The following is a 16,492-nucleotide window of genomic DNA, read 5'->3' as shown; positions in this document are numbered from 1 at the left end:
AAGAAAATTATCTCCATCCCAAATAAAGCCAGTACAGACTGATTGTGTGCACGGATGGTATTTGGAAAAAGTAGAAAGAGAGCAAGTATCACCTTTTGCCATGGGGCAGTGGTTGGGACAGGAATCAGCTCTAGAATTAACATACCCACATATTTCAAGCCCTGACCAGCGTGAGAATCAACATCTTTGGATATGTCTAATGAATCTCACCTCACTTGGAAGCTTTGAAAAAATCTTTATTAAAAAAGAGGTATTATTTATGACAAAACTAGAACTAATTGAGTTTAAAGAAATCAAATATATCAAAGTGTTAAGCAGCTTATCATCTGGATAAGATAACTTTGGTGGTAACTAGTTATTCTTCATTCAAAAACATAAATTCATCAAATTACCACCTGTGTTTTTACTTTGTTTTTCTTCTCACAAAAAATCCTATCTGTACTGGATACATACATACATATATATATATATATATATATATATATATATATATGAGACATGTATATGCTATTCCATCCTGACCTTAACGGCCCTGCTGGATTTAGCATGCTCATGATTTTGCCCCCAGGATGTGTTTCTACATCTGTGTATGTGGCAGAAGGCATAGGGAAGAGATTATTTTCCAGTTTTTGACAGCATGAGGGATTTCAGCAGCAATGTTAGGCACACTGAATCTCCTTGCCAAAGTGAGACTAAATCTGCTCTCAAGAAGTAGTGGCATGGCAGAGACTGTCTCAAATGAATGCTTTGAGATATCACTAAAGTAAAGCAATAAAAGGTGCCAAACAAAAAGGAAGTCTCTCTGATTAGTCTAACTAGAGATGAGGGAAACTTGGTTGCATTCAACCTGAGACTCTAATCACTACCCTTTTAGTCACTCCTGTGTTTTCCACATATAAAAAATTAAGCAACATGAAAAACACGGCTTATTTGTGGTTCTTGTAATTATGATTCCTAAACAGGCAATGGGCCTTAGGGGAGAATGAGACATGAGAAAGGTGAAATGGGATTTGAACATGCAAGAATGTTTTCTGCATGCAGCCCGGCTAATCCAGATCTCCAGCAAGTCCCTAATTCACAGACCACTGAGACAACAGAAGGACTGTACTGACTTCACAGGCTTTGCAGTTGACAATATAAATGCTCAAATACATTCAGAGTTTTCTGAAATCTGAATTAGTTCAATCTAGAAAATTTACACCCCAGTAAGCCCTAACAACTCTTTTCTACTCACACTTGCTCTTTGTTCCAATATGCTTAATTTAATTTTAAATTTATGCTATTTTCCTTATGGGAAAAGGTTGCTGAGCCTTCAGCCCTCTTGGGACTTCGCAATGCCAAGCATTCTTGGGTTATGCCACTCTTGTTCTACTTTGGTAGCCATTACCTTATAGATGTGGAATAGGAAATTAAAAGGAGTAAGCTTTCCTTGCTCAATCTGGACAAAACATTAGTAAATATCCTTCAGGAAAAAAAAATGTAACAGGATTTATTCATAATTTTTATAGATTTCCTGGAAAACAAGTAGTCATAGTTTTTCAATAAGGTTCTCATCTGGAACTATATGGTCTATTTGTGGGCATAAACAAATGAAAGACACAAAACCTGATCAGACAATAGTCAACCCACCCTGTGCTGAGACATCCCAGATATGCCTGCATGGTTTTCCAAGGGGAGCCCACAGTGTAAATGATAACTGGGCCAAGAAACTGTCTTGGCAGCCCTAATCCTGTCTCCAGAGAAAATCAATTGCTAGTTGAACTGTAGAACTCCAAAGGTATCCATTCTGCCCAGATTGTTATACACCAGGCAAGCAGCCCACCCAAAAATTTCACTCCCTGATAGCCAGAACACGTTCCAAAGATCTTTCCAAAGGATGGAACATGAAAGCTGTGTGAGAAATCTCAATAGCATCTACTGCTGGGGAAGCCATTGGTCCAGAATAATCCACAGCAAGCCTTGGCACATGGACTGGTGCCAACCTCCATGGCAGCTCTCCTTCACAGCACTCCTCCAAAGGGGTGCTCGCAAATTTTGAGGAACACGCTGTTCTTTCCTCCATAACTCTGCATGCTCCCAGCCTATTTGTATGCTTTTGTAGCTTGTGCTGCATTCTGAAGTCTGTGATTATTAAATGCTGGTGTTTGCTGCTCTTTTTCCATTGAGAAAAACACGTGAGAAACAGAAATTATACTGCTACATTAACAGAGAATCAGGAGAAGGAAGTTACAATGAGTTCCCCAAAAGACAGATGATTCATACATTTCATAAAAATTGTACCATATGCATTAGCTATCGTTCTCAGATAACATTATTGTTGTAAGCACTGTTGCACATAAGTACTTCATTTATCTAAATCGAGACTTTACACTTCTGTGCACTCTGCAGGTCCCAGCCCTGCCATGATGGAGTTACTAGCATGATGTAGCAATGTATTATAGTGTCAGATCGACTCACATTTCACATTTTTAACTAAAGAAGATCAAAATAATGAAATGCAGCCATAAAAGGAACAACTGCTCTCATCTGCAGCCACTCCTGCTTAAGAGTTATTAAATAATAGCAATAAAAATGAGAGAATATGTTGTTATTGACAACCTGTATAGACTGGAATAAAATATTTATCTTTTATTGATGCTATTATTTATTTCTACTAGATGAAACATCATTAATTTTTTCCTCTACTACTTTTTTGGTCCTCAATTGGTATTCAATATCTTCCTAAGCCCAGAATATATTTCCACTTCGCCTTCAGGGGTTTGGGGTCTGTCTCACCCTCTCATTTTGATGACTCCGTCCTGCCACATATCCATCTTCCTCATTAGTAGGGTTGGTTTGTCTCCTATTCTAACAGGTTCCTGCCTGCATTAAGAGTGATGGGAATGTTGTCAGCATTAGTGGGGACTTTACCTTTCCAAACCTCTTGTCCTTCAGTCTGCTCAAATAAGACCTGTGAAGAAGCACTTACCATGTGATAGATGGGAGTTGTAATGTCAACCTGCTTCAGCTGTATCATCCTCAAGCATAAAACAAAGACTAGGAATGGGGGGGTCACTCATCTGACAGTTTTGATGCCAGGCAGGCAAACTAAAACTGGATCCAAGAACATGGAAATAAACATAATTTTAGTACACAACACTGTGCTCCAAGCTACCTGGCAACTGTTAGAAGTCATTTACTCACTATTCACTTATTCTGTGAGCAGGAGGGAATCTACTGGGAGACTAAAACCATGCAAGTCACAAAATTATCATTGTCACAAACCTGAGCTGACTCTGCTGGCAGTCTTTCACATTTCATATTTCCAGCTGTAATTAATGAGCCATTTTCCAGAATGCAAATAGAAGATTTTTAAGGTTTTTCTTTAAAGCTTTTTAGCTTCATTTTCCATTTGTGTGTTCTCTGAGATACAGGAAACGTAGAAATATAAGGTGGAATGACAACAAGATGCAAAAGGCATAGAAAATTATGTAAATATGTTAAAAAAAAGAATTTCACTTGCCTTGAGACATGTCAGAGTGCATATATTAACTTAATTTAACTTACAAATAAAACTGCCTTTCTTGCAGCTAAGTTAAATTTAAGCCAATGCTTCACTTCACTTTGCATAAAGGCAAGGATGCCAAGACAATATTCCAAGCATGCAAATGTGTAAGTCCAGAAATCTCAAGACAGGAGTATTGCTTAGCCATCTCCATGCAGTACTTTACCAAAAAAAACCACAAATAAACCCCAAATAAACAACAAAACCCCCCCACCAAACCCAAAACAAAGCTTAAAACCCAAAAAAAGCCATATTTGTATAGCACCAAGCACTATTGTAGTGGGAGGAAGGATGCCCCAAATCCTTTAAGAAAAGGCACAGAGGGCACTGAATAGCTGCTCTCTCTTTCTCTATGAGCTGTAGCTTTCATGTTTTCCGAGACTTTTTACTGAACAGGTAAATCAATTGCCGTTTTTCAAATCAATATTTTCTTGTCTTGAATGTCTTGTGCTGATAAAGCACTTTCAAGTACAACTTGAGTTTTTCTTTGTGTTCTGCATTTAATATTATTATTGAAAACTAGAACTCTGTAATTGTCATGGCAAAATTTTTGCCACAGCATCCTCTGGAATAAAATTGACATTTATTGTAAATAAAGATGATAATTCAGCAATGATCAACCTTTCTGATGGCCTTCTAGATTCACCAGTATTTTGAAAAGCAAGAATTTAAAGACCAAGTCTACCAGTGCCAGTCTACTGTTTTTTCTGGCCAGTTTTTCACAAGTCACTCTAAGAAGCTGTTTGATATTTCCATGCAGCTGCAGTGTCCCAGCTGGAGTGTCTCTGAGGGAGCACAGACAGAGATTTCTGTTGCATTTAAATTCCTGCTGAAGTTTTACCAATTATTCTTTGTAATCTTTGAACTTGTCTTATGTCAAACTAATCAAACAACCCCCTCAAAATATCCAGCACATAAAATTGGGTTTATGTCATTATTTTAGTCGCCTTTCTGAGGTGGCTCTGTCTTGCTCAGCTGAGTTGCTCAATATATTTATGACACTGAGCAAGCATTATAAGTCCCAAATCACAGCACAGGTCAGGTTAGAAGGGACCACAGTGGGTCATCAGGTCCAATTTCCCTGCTCAACCAGGATCATCCCAAAGCACAGGATTGCATCCAGATGGTTCTGGAATACCTCTAATGAGGGAGGCTCCACAACCTCTATGGGCAAACTGTTCCATTGCCTGGTCACATGCACAAGAAAAGAAGTGTGGTGTATCTATAGAGATATATATAAAATACAGTACTTGATACTCAAAGCTTGACAAATACTTAAAACTTTGAAAGAAACCCAAAAAACCTCTTTATTTTCAAAGATGGAATTACCTCTCTTTCACTATCTGATACTTCTTAGAGATCTCATCTTCAGAGTTCAGAACCAGAAATATCTAACTACTTTGTGTTCAGGATGTTTCAGCAGGGCTGGAGATCATCTAGCAGATAAAACAAAGAGATTGCCTGAGATTTCTAGACCAATGAGAAATGCTTTTGTGAACCTGAACTTTCAGACACAAACATAGTATGAAACCTTTTGAAAATCTTCTTTCACTCCCAAGCACATTACCCATTGAGAGGGCGAAGACATCATCATTAGATGGTATTTCTGCTGACTCCATGTTCACTCTTTGCAAGAGGTTCTGGCAAAATACTCAGAAAAGGAGATAATTTTTCTGAAACAAGCAGTGTATATGCTTCTATGTCAGGGTGCTTACAGCTGTAACTCTAAAAATATGGACAGCTTTTATATGGAGATCAATTAAAAGAGTGATGCACTTAGACTGAGAGGCAGTGACTTCATAAAACACAGAAAGCCCTAGAACAACACAATCCAGTAGTACTGGTGAGATTATAGTGTTGCCACAAATGCATCATTTAAAAATAATGCAGTACATCTCTGAAGAACATAGTTCATTTCAGATTTAATATGAGTACACTGCTATCTATTCCTAGCTGCTATTTAAAAGAAAAAGCCAATATATTGAGAAAACATTTCAGAAAGCCTGAAATACATTTCAAGTTCTAGTAAAATAATTGGAACTGTCTAAGATTTGCTTAATTATGCAATACAGTTAGCCCTTAGTTAGTGATTTAAAACTTAGGTTAAATATATGAGAAAAGCCTGTCATTTCACTTGAAATAAGATTTTTTTTTCACAATAAGCATTTACATTTTTTTGTATTTGAAAATTCCTATATCTTTTATTTTGTTGCCCTGCCAAGTTAAGATACTTTAATTAAATTGAAAACAGTTAGATTTGCTATAATCACCAGAGAAAATAAAATATGAAAAACGAGTCTGCAATAAAACAAATCTTCCTTGAGACATTTTATCAAAATGGTGATTTTGAAATCTACTAACAGCTGTAGGCCAAAAAAGCACATGAAATCACCAGGCTAGCAGATCCAGAGGTCCTTTATCACTAAAAGTGAAACTATAATTTTAACAACAGTCCAGCCATTAAAGCTGTACTTCAAAAAGCTAGCTAGTGGTCAAACTCTTTCTATAACATACTATGGAATAAAGTTATATAATTATAGTTATTAAAAAATGAAGTACATTTCAAAATGTACAACCTAACCTTTATAGAGGTTTGCAGAAATGAGGTTCATGGTGCAGGAGCTCATGCTGTGCAGAAGCAAAAGTACACCAAGTCTATGCTTGTGACCTGCTAATGCTGTGATGAACTGGGATTCTCACAGCAGCCATTTCCAGAAAACACACAAAACACCAGCATTCATAACCTCTGCTTCAAAAACGCAGGCTGCTGACTGACAACAAGGTTTGTTGAGCCACATCCATCCTACCAGCCCTACTCCTCTGTGGCTCCTCTGCAGCCTACGTTCCTTCCCTGCCAGCAGGAGGGAGGTGAGCAGGGGCATCCCACAGGCAAATCTGCAGAGTCCACAGAGCACCCAGAAGACATGGAACAAGAGAAGGGTTTTGAGGAGTAAAAAACCAAAAATTTGCATTGGAAAAAGTGGCATCCTTTGGCCATCAAATGGGGAAAATTTCCGTCACACTATACAGATGTCCCATTGTTGTGAAGAATGAAAAGCAAGCAAAATGCAATTGTAGAGAGGTTTGCTATCCTCACCTTCCTTCTGTTACTGCATTGTCTAAGTAACTTGCTGGTTTTTAGCATCTCTTCTACACTATTATCTGCACTGTAAGTCAGAGACCCATGGATTAGATGTGTTAAGGGATTCAGGTTTTGGAGCAACAGTCATTGCAGTGTCTGCCTTCCTGCTGAGTGCCACCTCCACTGGATTTGTAACAGGCAGAGCTGGGGAGCAAGGATGCTCCAGGGTTTGCTGAGAGACACCTTAGAGAGGTACCCTGAGAGCCCACCACTCATGTGGCCACACCTGAGTCACAGTTCAATTAGCTTCAAATCGTGCCAGGGAATGTTTAGATTGGATATTAGGAAAAATTGCTTCACTAAAAGGTTTGTCAAGCCCCAGAACAGTCTGTCCAGGGAAGTGGTTGGGTCACCAGCCCTTAAGATACTAAAAAAAATGTGTAGATGTGGCACTCAGGGACAGGGTTTATGGTGGACTTTGCAGCGCTAGGCTTATGGCTTGCCTTGATCTTAAAGGACTTTTCTAACCTCGAGGATTTTGGGATTAGCATCAGGTTGGAACTTCTAGGCTGGAGTCCTCTCCTGCACTGCAGCTGTACATTGTACTCAGGCCTGGGTAACACAGAGAAAAGTCATTGCCTGTGTGACAGGGAAGCAGGAGGCTTCCATTTTAGCCAAATTACTAAACTGTGTACAGGTCTCACTTGTTATCCCAACCATCCTGCTGCAGGCTTTATGCTCAAGATGTTCCTCTCCCTTTCTGTTGCAGTCATATTCCTGGGCAAAAAGTGATTAAAAATCAGAGAGAAGCTGCCTAATCTTATAACCAGTGACTGGGAAACTTGATCAGAAGTATAGAGGCTTGGTTTCTAACCACTGCTCTAACAGCTATTTGTGTGCACAGAAAGAAAGTATTTAATACTTGGTGAACAGGAATATGAAAATCTGTATGCCTAAAGTGCTAGCTTAAGGAATGGTAAGGATCAAAATTTAGGTTTTAATATGAAAAATTACTCAGTCTAGTCAGCTAGGGATCCTCAAACCTTTATAAATTTGGGCTAATAATGGCAGACCTGAACCACAGGCCCTTCAGACTGCTACCAGACTTGCCTTCCCCACCACCCTGCAGATAACCATTTTAAATGCAAAACTGCATTCATTCCTGCAGCAGCAGTGCTTTGACTATTTGTCAAACTGTAAAAAGCGATAATAAAAATGAATAATTATAGTTATACTACTAATAATAATACTATTACTATAACTATTACTATATTGTTATGAATAATAACAATAATAACCCTATGTCTTGTTTATTTCCTAAATAACTATCCAACTTCACATGGCCACTGCAGTGGCTGCCCATAGCCTTAGATATTGTCATGTAGTAATGTGCATACCCTTATCTGGGAGGATAACAATAATCTTAGACCTTGAGCAGCCTCATTTCACAGCCTGATCTCCTCCATATTCCCACTAAAATATTTCCCAAGTTTCTGATACATGCAGCTACCTTTACAGATGTACTAGTTTATTGCTTTATTTTTCAGGGATCTACAGAAATAGAAGCACATAAAATTTTGCCAACTGTTGTCTAAAAAGAAAAAAAATCACATTATTCAGTCAGTGCATGAAACAAAGTTATACAGAAAATCAAATTTTAAAAAATAGCAACAACTGAATCACTGCCTCAGTTTTTCCATCACTTTTTTGGATATGTTTGGTGGTCAGAGACTCCAGGGCTTTGCTGGAGCCCCATCTCTTCTGGTCCCTAGAGCCAAGTTACATCTGTCTTTCTCGGGTAATCAAAAAAAGGTTGCTTGTAAAATAATTTTATAAGTACTAGTGCCCTGTTTCAGGCAATGTCCTTTGCTACCCAGAAATCAGTTTGGTCATCTGTTTCCTGGCTACCTGCTCATCTGGCAGAATATTATTTGCTTGTCCTTTATTCAAAGATAACAAACTTACGCAGTTTTACAGCCCTGCGCTAAATATGACAGCTTTTCCAATCAGCCCTATATGTGCCAAATCAAAACAAGGAGGTTATGTTGCAGATTTGGAAGCCAACAGGTGGATAAAGATATATTTAATCACACACAGACCCACCACATCAAACATGGATGCAAAGTCAAGTTTCGTTGGCAAATTGATTTTGTTTAAGCGAATCTCCCACCAATGTCAAAACATAACATCAGCCAAACCTCATCCTTTTAAAGTACAAGTACTGACAAAAACTGGGAACAACAAATGCAAAAAGTTTTGCTCTCTTAATCCAGCAGCATCTGAAAACAAAATCCTGTAGCTTCTCTGCAGACCTCAGGCACAGAGCTTGTAAGACCAAAAACTGCTGTTAAATAGAATTTAAACTAATTGCCCCTGGTTACTGGATGTGAGGAGCAGTTATATAAAACTGTCCCTGTCTCCTGATGAAATCAGTGTCCGTGTTCTTCTGTGAACACATTTGCATTTTTAGCTTTTTCTTAATCCACAAAAGAACCTTACATGTATCAAAGTTGCATCTTGTCCTTGAATGCTCCTTTTTTCTCTAAACTCTCTAGTTTATTTGGTGGTTTATCTGTTGTCTCTGCTTTCTTTGAAGCCTCTGGATACCATCTGTGAATTTAATTGATGTGCAAGTTTTCTTCTGTTATTATTTTAGGTCATTTGAACAGAAGTGAGTATTAGGCTTGACACTAACCCCCAGCAAGCTCCACTTTGCTGTTTTACCCCTCATAGGTGCTTTGGTTTCTGATTTTTCAGTTATTTTTTAATTAAAACTGCAATTATTACTATGGGTTTTTAAAAGAAATTGTTTTGATTGGATTTCCTTTGTTGAAAGTCTCAGATTTTTGCAGAAAGTTTTTGCATTACCTAGTTAAAGTACAAATGAATCAAAGAAAGAAACAAAATTTGTTTGGGCTCTCATCAGCCCATGTGGCTGTAGCATATCTGGCTATATATGACTACTTACATAATGAAGGGTTCTGTATTTGCTGTACTGTAAAGGCAGTATACACACTTCTATATAAAGCATACTGATATACATACTGCATGGAAATTTAGATTTATAGGACTTATGCATAGCATAATAAATGTTTACTTTCACTATTATAATGACAGCTGCTTACTCTTGCTTATTTGAAGATATAGAATTTTGCTATCAGAAGAGGATGTGGAAATCTTATTCCTTATCTCTTCTTCCTCCAGGTGAGATGAAAAGAGAACTAGCTCAGCATTTATGTTTCCTTTCAAATGATTTCTTGGTATAAAATTGCAACTCCCCATTCTTCTAGAAAACAGAAATGCAAACTAATTTTTTAGTATTTCCAGCCAAATATTAAGCATGAATTAATTAAAAACCATAAAAAGGAGTTTAATGCTGGTCACATATATCTCTCTTCTAGAATAACACTCTCTTAAAATGACAGTTTCCCCATGAAGCAGAGAGCCTAGAAAATGTTTGACAAACAAGTCACCCAGACCCTTCCTTGCTGTTCACATTGCCTTGTGCCTTGTTCAGGGTCACCATGAGATGCCAATGCAGAAAACACTCCACTCTGGCAAGTGAACGACCACTGCTAATCCCAGTACTCAGAAATTGAAAGTTTGTGCATCTCCCTGTCCTTATAGCCACTTATAATTTTCAAGTTATTTATCAGAGGCAAAGGTGCTGACTTCACTTTGCTCTGTATCATTTCAGCTGAAGTACAATAAATGTTATAAGATGACTGAAAAAATACCTAACACAACCCTGCATTCAAGGAAATAGTGTCATCAAAACTAGGAGAGAGAATTTTATTTTAAAAATATTTTGACTGATTTGCTCTTGTGCTTTCAGGTCTGCCACTCATAACTCCACAAGGCTTGTCAAACTCACTTTTCCAAGAGGAAGACGTGAATTTTCTCCTTGTTCTGCTCTGAGACGAAATCAAAGAAAGTGGAGATGACTTCTGTAATCTATCAGTACACTAAATGTTTCTCTCTCTGCAGTTGAACAGCATAATTAAGAAGACTTCATTTAGAATTTGAAACTTTAATCATGGTTGTCCTAATAAAATCCTCTCTGGTTTGATGGACTTTATATTACTTCTCCTTGAGTGAACCCCAAACTGATTACTTGACAGGGAGCATTATCTAATTAATTATTTAGAGGAACAACTACCAAATTACACACAGAGATTGAGCAGCATATGGTGATTCAGTTTTAATCTTCTAATCCAGAGTTCAAATCCCAGGTGGGGACTACAATCTTCTGAATATTAATCTAATTGCACCTCTACTGTCCCAGAAAATGAGTTTCTTGTCCTTATGAATTTTTCATTATTTCATCTGTAGTGAGAAAGAAGCCTACATCCATCACAGTTTGGAAAGCATGTACTGCATGTCCACAAACTCCACTTCTCACCTTATTTTTGAGCAGTTCCTCTACATTTCTAGATCTTCTTGGCCCATAACACTGATTTCCATCATCACCCCCACAATGCAACCCTCAGCGCTTGTTTGCCAAGGCATCAAGTGCTCCACTCTGGACAAGCAAGTCTCCATCAAACCTCTTCAATTTCTTACCACTTCCTTTCACCTATGCTCAATACACAGGTGACCCATATGGACTTAAGGAAACATACTTGGGGTTTTGAGATTTGTTAGCTCTCATAACTACTCACAAGTCTATTTCTTAAAGTAACCGAACACTTGAACAGCTAAATTAGGGTTCAACTGATTCCAAATATAAGTGTTGCTGCATCTTTTTCTTTTCTTTTTTTTTTTAACATAGCCTAAGGATAAACTGACTTCAAAATTGTTTACATATTAAAAAAAGCACGTAACAGGGAGAATCAAAACACATCAAAATGTGGTGAGCGTTGTTTTTCAACCAAATGTCTGTGCATATGACAAACACAGTGTCAGGCTAGAATTTGTGTGGCCTTAAGCTTAAGGACAGAAATAAAGTATTTGGAAAAATGTATATTCAGAAAGAACTCCTTTCAATGCCCTGCAGTCTCTTCATCAGTGCTTCATAAGTGGCTCAAAAACCAACCTACAGCAAATCCTAAGGAAAGCCACATAAAACCATGTACTGCATCCAGTCCTTAATTCTACGTGATGGCCCCCAGCTTACCTGCACTCAATCCCTTTCACAGCACCATATGGACCACACATCTACCTCATTCACCAGCTATTTTCCCAAATCTAAACACTACCTCACAATAAGTCTCTTCTAGCACCAACCCAGAGGCAATTTCCCTCCAAGCCAGGTGGAGGTAGGAAAGGGCAGCCTCATAACAAGGCAGTCTGTGTGCTGCTACCTATCCCTAAGGTCATTGAATACTTAAATCCCCACACGTGGCTTCAATCCATGAAGTACAAAAAGCAAGGCTGCTCTCACACTGATGCAACAGTCTAGGTGAGAAAAGAGGCAAGACTGAACCCAGGCTGCATCTCTACTGGTTTTGCATCACAGGCTCCTGAGCAGAAAAGCAACGATTGATGTGAGCAATTAAAAATTGTGATTGGTATGGGACTGAAGAATGCAGTCCTACTGCAAGAAGGATGTTTGAGCTGAGGTTTATTTTTCCCTCAGCAGCACTATCTTTCACAGTGCTTTAGCAAGAACTGCTATGAGGTGTTCTGCATAGGGTCTCTGCTGCAGGATCTGAGAAAGCACAGGTTTCACTGACTGCCTATGCTTGCCAGCATGGCACGAGCAACCAACCATGGGCTAAATGTTGCAGCAGAGGCAGGTAAAAACACAGTGTTGATCCTACCTGCTCTGTACTTGTTGTTTGCCTGCTTTCAACTCCACGTTGTGTGCACATTAGCCAGTTATTTGCCAGCTCTCTTCCTCCACAACTAACAGTTGTTTTTCATGTGTTCTGTGCTTTATTTTTTTCCAAGTTTCTATCTTTCTTCTCATGCCATAAGTCTCTGAACGCTCTTGTAATAACTAGATAGAATAACAGCCAACCTCTCCTGGGCTTGGAATGAAAGTGATTTATATTTACAAAAATGCCTTTAATACAGGAGAGCAAACCCATGAAATATAAACTCTAGAATGTTCCAATCAGTTTAAATTTATAATAAACAGTACATGGAGGGACTCTCTCATGTAAATGTATGCCTAAGCATCTGTGTTGAGCTCTCAACTCTAGATTCTCTATGCAAAGAGTAGGTGGTGTGGCTCAAGAGCCTGTGCTCCACACCCACTTCAGGGCAAGATCAGACACACCTGAAGTACTACTTCTTTCCAAGGACTACAGAAGTTGTTCAGACAAGGGTATCTCAGATCCATGGTCCCTATTTGCTGGGCAGAATTCTACCCTACATGTTTGAGCAACAACAGAACAAACAAGTTTGGGGCATAGGTAGGTTGGGGGCTTTTTTTGGCTCTTTACCAGAAGAACCCAAATTTCAGAATTGCAGAGTGGGACTTTGGCACACTCCAAATGCTCACAACTTGGCCCTGGTATTTCTCAGAGAAATTACTTCTGTGTCTCCTAGCAGCCTGGTAGCAAAGCTGTCCTCAAGGTGTGCAAAAAATAAAAAGGAAACCAAGTGCTGTATGGGGAAATCAGAACATGCAAGTGGAAATATCACTCTCTAGCTCAACGAGAAAGAAAAATCTTCTTCCCTGTGGCTCTCGCAGCCCTTTCCGTGCAGTGAGACTTTTTTAGGAGTGGTCTGAAGGGTGGCCTCATGCAACACGGTGTGTAGAGTGCACAGCTAAACTTCTGAGGTAGAGTAGGCACCAAACCCACATCTCCCATAGTCTAATCCACCTTTAAACCACTGTATCTAAAGGACCTGCCACAGCATTTCCAGCCTGCTCCTCCTGCCACAGCAGCTGCTCTTCCTGTACCACAGGTTGCACTGCCATTGGCAAGAGGCATGTGCCCTCCAGCAGATACCAGTGCAAAACTGCTGCTCAATCTGTACATGCCACATGGCCTTGAAAGCCTGACAGGGGTGCCAAAAGCTCAGTTTGTCTTTTTGATGTCTAAATAACTTTACTGGAGAAAACTTCAGCAACCACAGCCATACAGATTGCTGTGCTAGATTTGGAAAAAGAAAGGATTTTGCTCTCTTTAGCTTATATGATCTCAGCCTATATTTTTCTTTAGATACCTACTACCCTTACCAGAGCTACAACTCCATCAAGGTAACAGCAACAACTTGTTATCTTGTCACAACGAGAGACAAATAATTCAATGAGTGGGTCTAACAACATAAACAACATATGAAGTTTGCACTTACCACATAGAAACAGTTAACTTCTTATTTTCTTCTGATGCATGATTTCATCAACTTCATCATCATGCACAACATAATTCTGTTACTATGGTAAACAATTTATCGCTCTCATTTTATTAATAGACATTCCAAACAATTAAAAAATTGAATCTACAAATTTAGGTTTATGCCTTTGGCAAAGGCAGCCTGTTTTGTAGACCAGCAGATGTAACTGTCCTACCCAGAAAACCTCACTATCCGAGGCTTGTGTTATGTTCACACAGATGTTCACAAACAAATTCAGTCTATTATTATTTTCAGATTAATGACATCCTGCTCTATTAGAGCATTGCCAAATCATCCTTTTATTGCCAGTCTTGCAAGGCTTTGTGCTTGTTTTTTTTTTTTCTAAAGCTCCAACTCTAAAAGACACGTGATTAGTCAAAACCCTCAGTTTTCCTTCCTACAGTCTCAAACAAGCCTTGTCGCAAGCTTGACTCATGTTACCCTAGGGGCCCTAAGAACAGAAGTTAATTGTCACTTTTTCTTAACCACTTTCAAGACTTTTAAGGGTCTGACTCATGATTTCTAATGCCTACAGTTGGCAATACTGCATATACATTACGTGTGTCATATCATCCATATGCCAGTAAACAAAATCTTTATGAAATGTCCAATTAGTTACTACTCACCCTGTTTATAACACATGATTTTTGAAAATAATGCTCAAATCTCTGGTGCCAAAGAAGTTATATCACTGCAGTAGTCACTCACAGCAACAGAAAATAAATTCCTCATTAATCTGATTAAAAACAATTAGCAAAATCTACCGCCTACTCAAGTATGCATGTGAAACCTCAACAGAACTACTTTCAATTTCTTAACTCAGCAGCCTACAAAACAGAAGGAAAGCCATGAAAACTCTTACTAAATATCAACTGTACAAGCATTTTCTGTACTACTGTCATTGAAATATAAACATATGAGACAACTTGTGAAGGTTTGTTCCATCTACGGACTCATTGTGTCATTGTGTGCTTACCAGTGCCCCCAGCCCACCAGTGGAGGCATTTTGGGGAAATCTGCAGGTTACCTTAGTCCTGCTGCTGAGTGCACCACCTTCACCAGGCCAGCCACCTGGCAGCTGATTTGTCATATACTCCATGTCTAAGAAGCTTCTGCAAAAAGAAGAGCAGAATGTTTGTTTATAACATGGGATGGTAGCATTTCTATGTTTGAATTCAGATTTATGGCAAAATTTGATGTTGTGATTACTAATGTTAACATTTAATCAGTTTTACACTTTAGAGAAAGGCCCTCATTTATAATGCTTGGCATCAAGTAACCAGAATCAGAAAACCGGACATAAAACAAAAATACCTCCTCCATGTAAATACATACAGTGGAACTAATTTCAGGCATATTTAAATTATCCATTAACTCAATTAGATATTTGCACCATTCAGTTCACCTCTTTCATTTTGGCTCTACTTTTGAGCCTACAAATAACAACCTTGTGTATGCTGTACAGATGTGATGATTGCAGCTCAGAATGAATCAGAAACATATAAATGGTTAAGCAAGCTACATGCTCAGACTTGCTTAGTCTGAGTCAGAACTATTCTTCTCTCCATGAACCTCATAAGCAACTTTCTAGACTAATAGAAAAAATATAAGGAAGGAAAGAGGGGAGTAAAGAAAGAAAATACTTGGGAGATATTTTTGTTTCAAGGACTTTAAAGATTATTAACTTAATTATCAGATTGGCAATTAATATAATTAAAGAGTAAAAAATGTTTCATAAATTGAACATCTACTTGACATTATCTATTAGAAGCTCAACCTGCACACTACTGCTGAAATGGAAATGTTGTTGCTCATTTTGCCAGGAACTAAACACGTTTATCTCTACATTTCTTACTATATAAACACACTTTGTTTTCTGGCGTCACACTGGAATATCCCCAAGAACATATTTGTATGATTTAATGCTTTAATACCTGGGTTGCCTTCCCCAGAATTAGATCCAATACCTTGTATTGGTTAAGAAAGTAATTTTTAATCAAAGCTTCCCACCATTTCTAGAAACAAAATGGCAGAGAAATTACTCCATTCCGTGGAATGCATTTTTAAATGTCTGTATTAGTGGTGGGATTTATCAATTTGCATCCAAGCATTGCTCTTCACGCTGTTGCCCATTCACATGATCTAAGCAACCACTCCCAACTGACAGACAGCAGGAGCAATGTGCACTTCATTTTCCCCCTTTTTTTAAAGACAGACTTCTTTTCATCGTTGAGCACAAGTTTATACTTCACTGATTTTATTCAGCTTGCTATAATCTTTACCCTTAATGCAAAAAAGTCATCTGCTATGTGAGTTAGATGGGGAAAATACATAATGCATGCAATAGAGAGAATGCACTGAATTAGATCTTAGTAAGCATCTACATCTGCCACTCAGTCATTGCTGATAACATTTTCCATATATATTGCCATTGCCATATATATTCCAAGCTTTGGTTTAGGAGTTGGGGGGAGGGTGTGTTTTCGTTGAAGTAAAAACCACCAAAAATTGAGACAGAAATACTGTAGTGTTGCTACCTCTGACTCTAGCAGTGTAGTACCTGTATTCACTAATTT

At 38.4% G+C, this 16,492-nt stretch overlaps 1 long non-coding RNA gene across 1 annotated transcript; it reads right to left on the bottom strand.

The window, feature by feature from the left end:
- Positions 1 to 567: 567 nt before the first annotated feature.
- Positions 568 to 6,723, bottom strand: LOC148224927 (uncharacterized). The gene is made up of 3 exons (XR_015801764.1): positions 3,265 to 6,723; positions 2,969 to 3,093; positions 568 to 2,862 (listed from the first exon to the last, which is right to left on the bottom strand). It is a non-coding gene; the product is annotated as an uncharacterized LOC148224927 (long non-coding RNA).
- Positions 6,724 to 16,492: the final 9,769 nt, after the last annotated feature.

This window comes from Sturnus vulgaris, chromosome 2, assembly GCF_052056855.1.
Source record: "Sturnus vulgaris isolate bStuVul1 chromosome 2, bStuVul1.hap1, whole genome shotgun sequence".
NCBI lineage: Eukaryota > Metazoa > Chordata > Aves > Passeriformes > Sturnidae > Sturnus > Sturnus vulgaris.
This window is presented reverse-complemented; position numbering and strand designations above follow the sequence as displayed.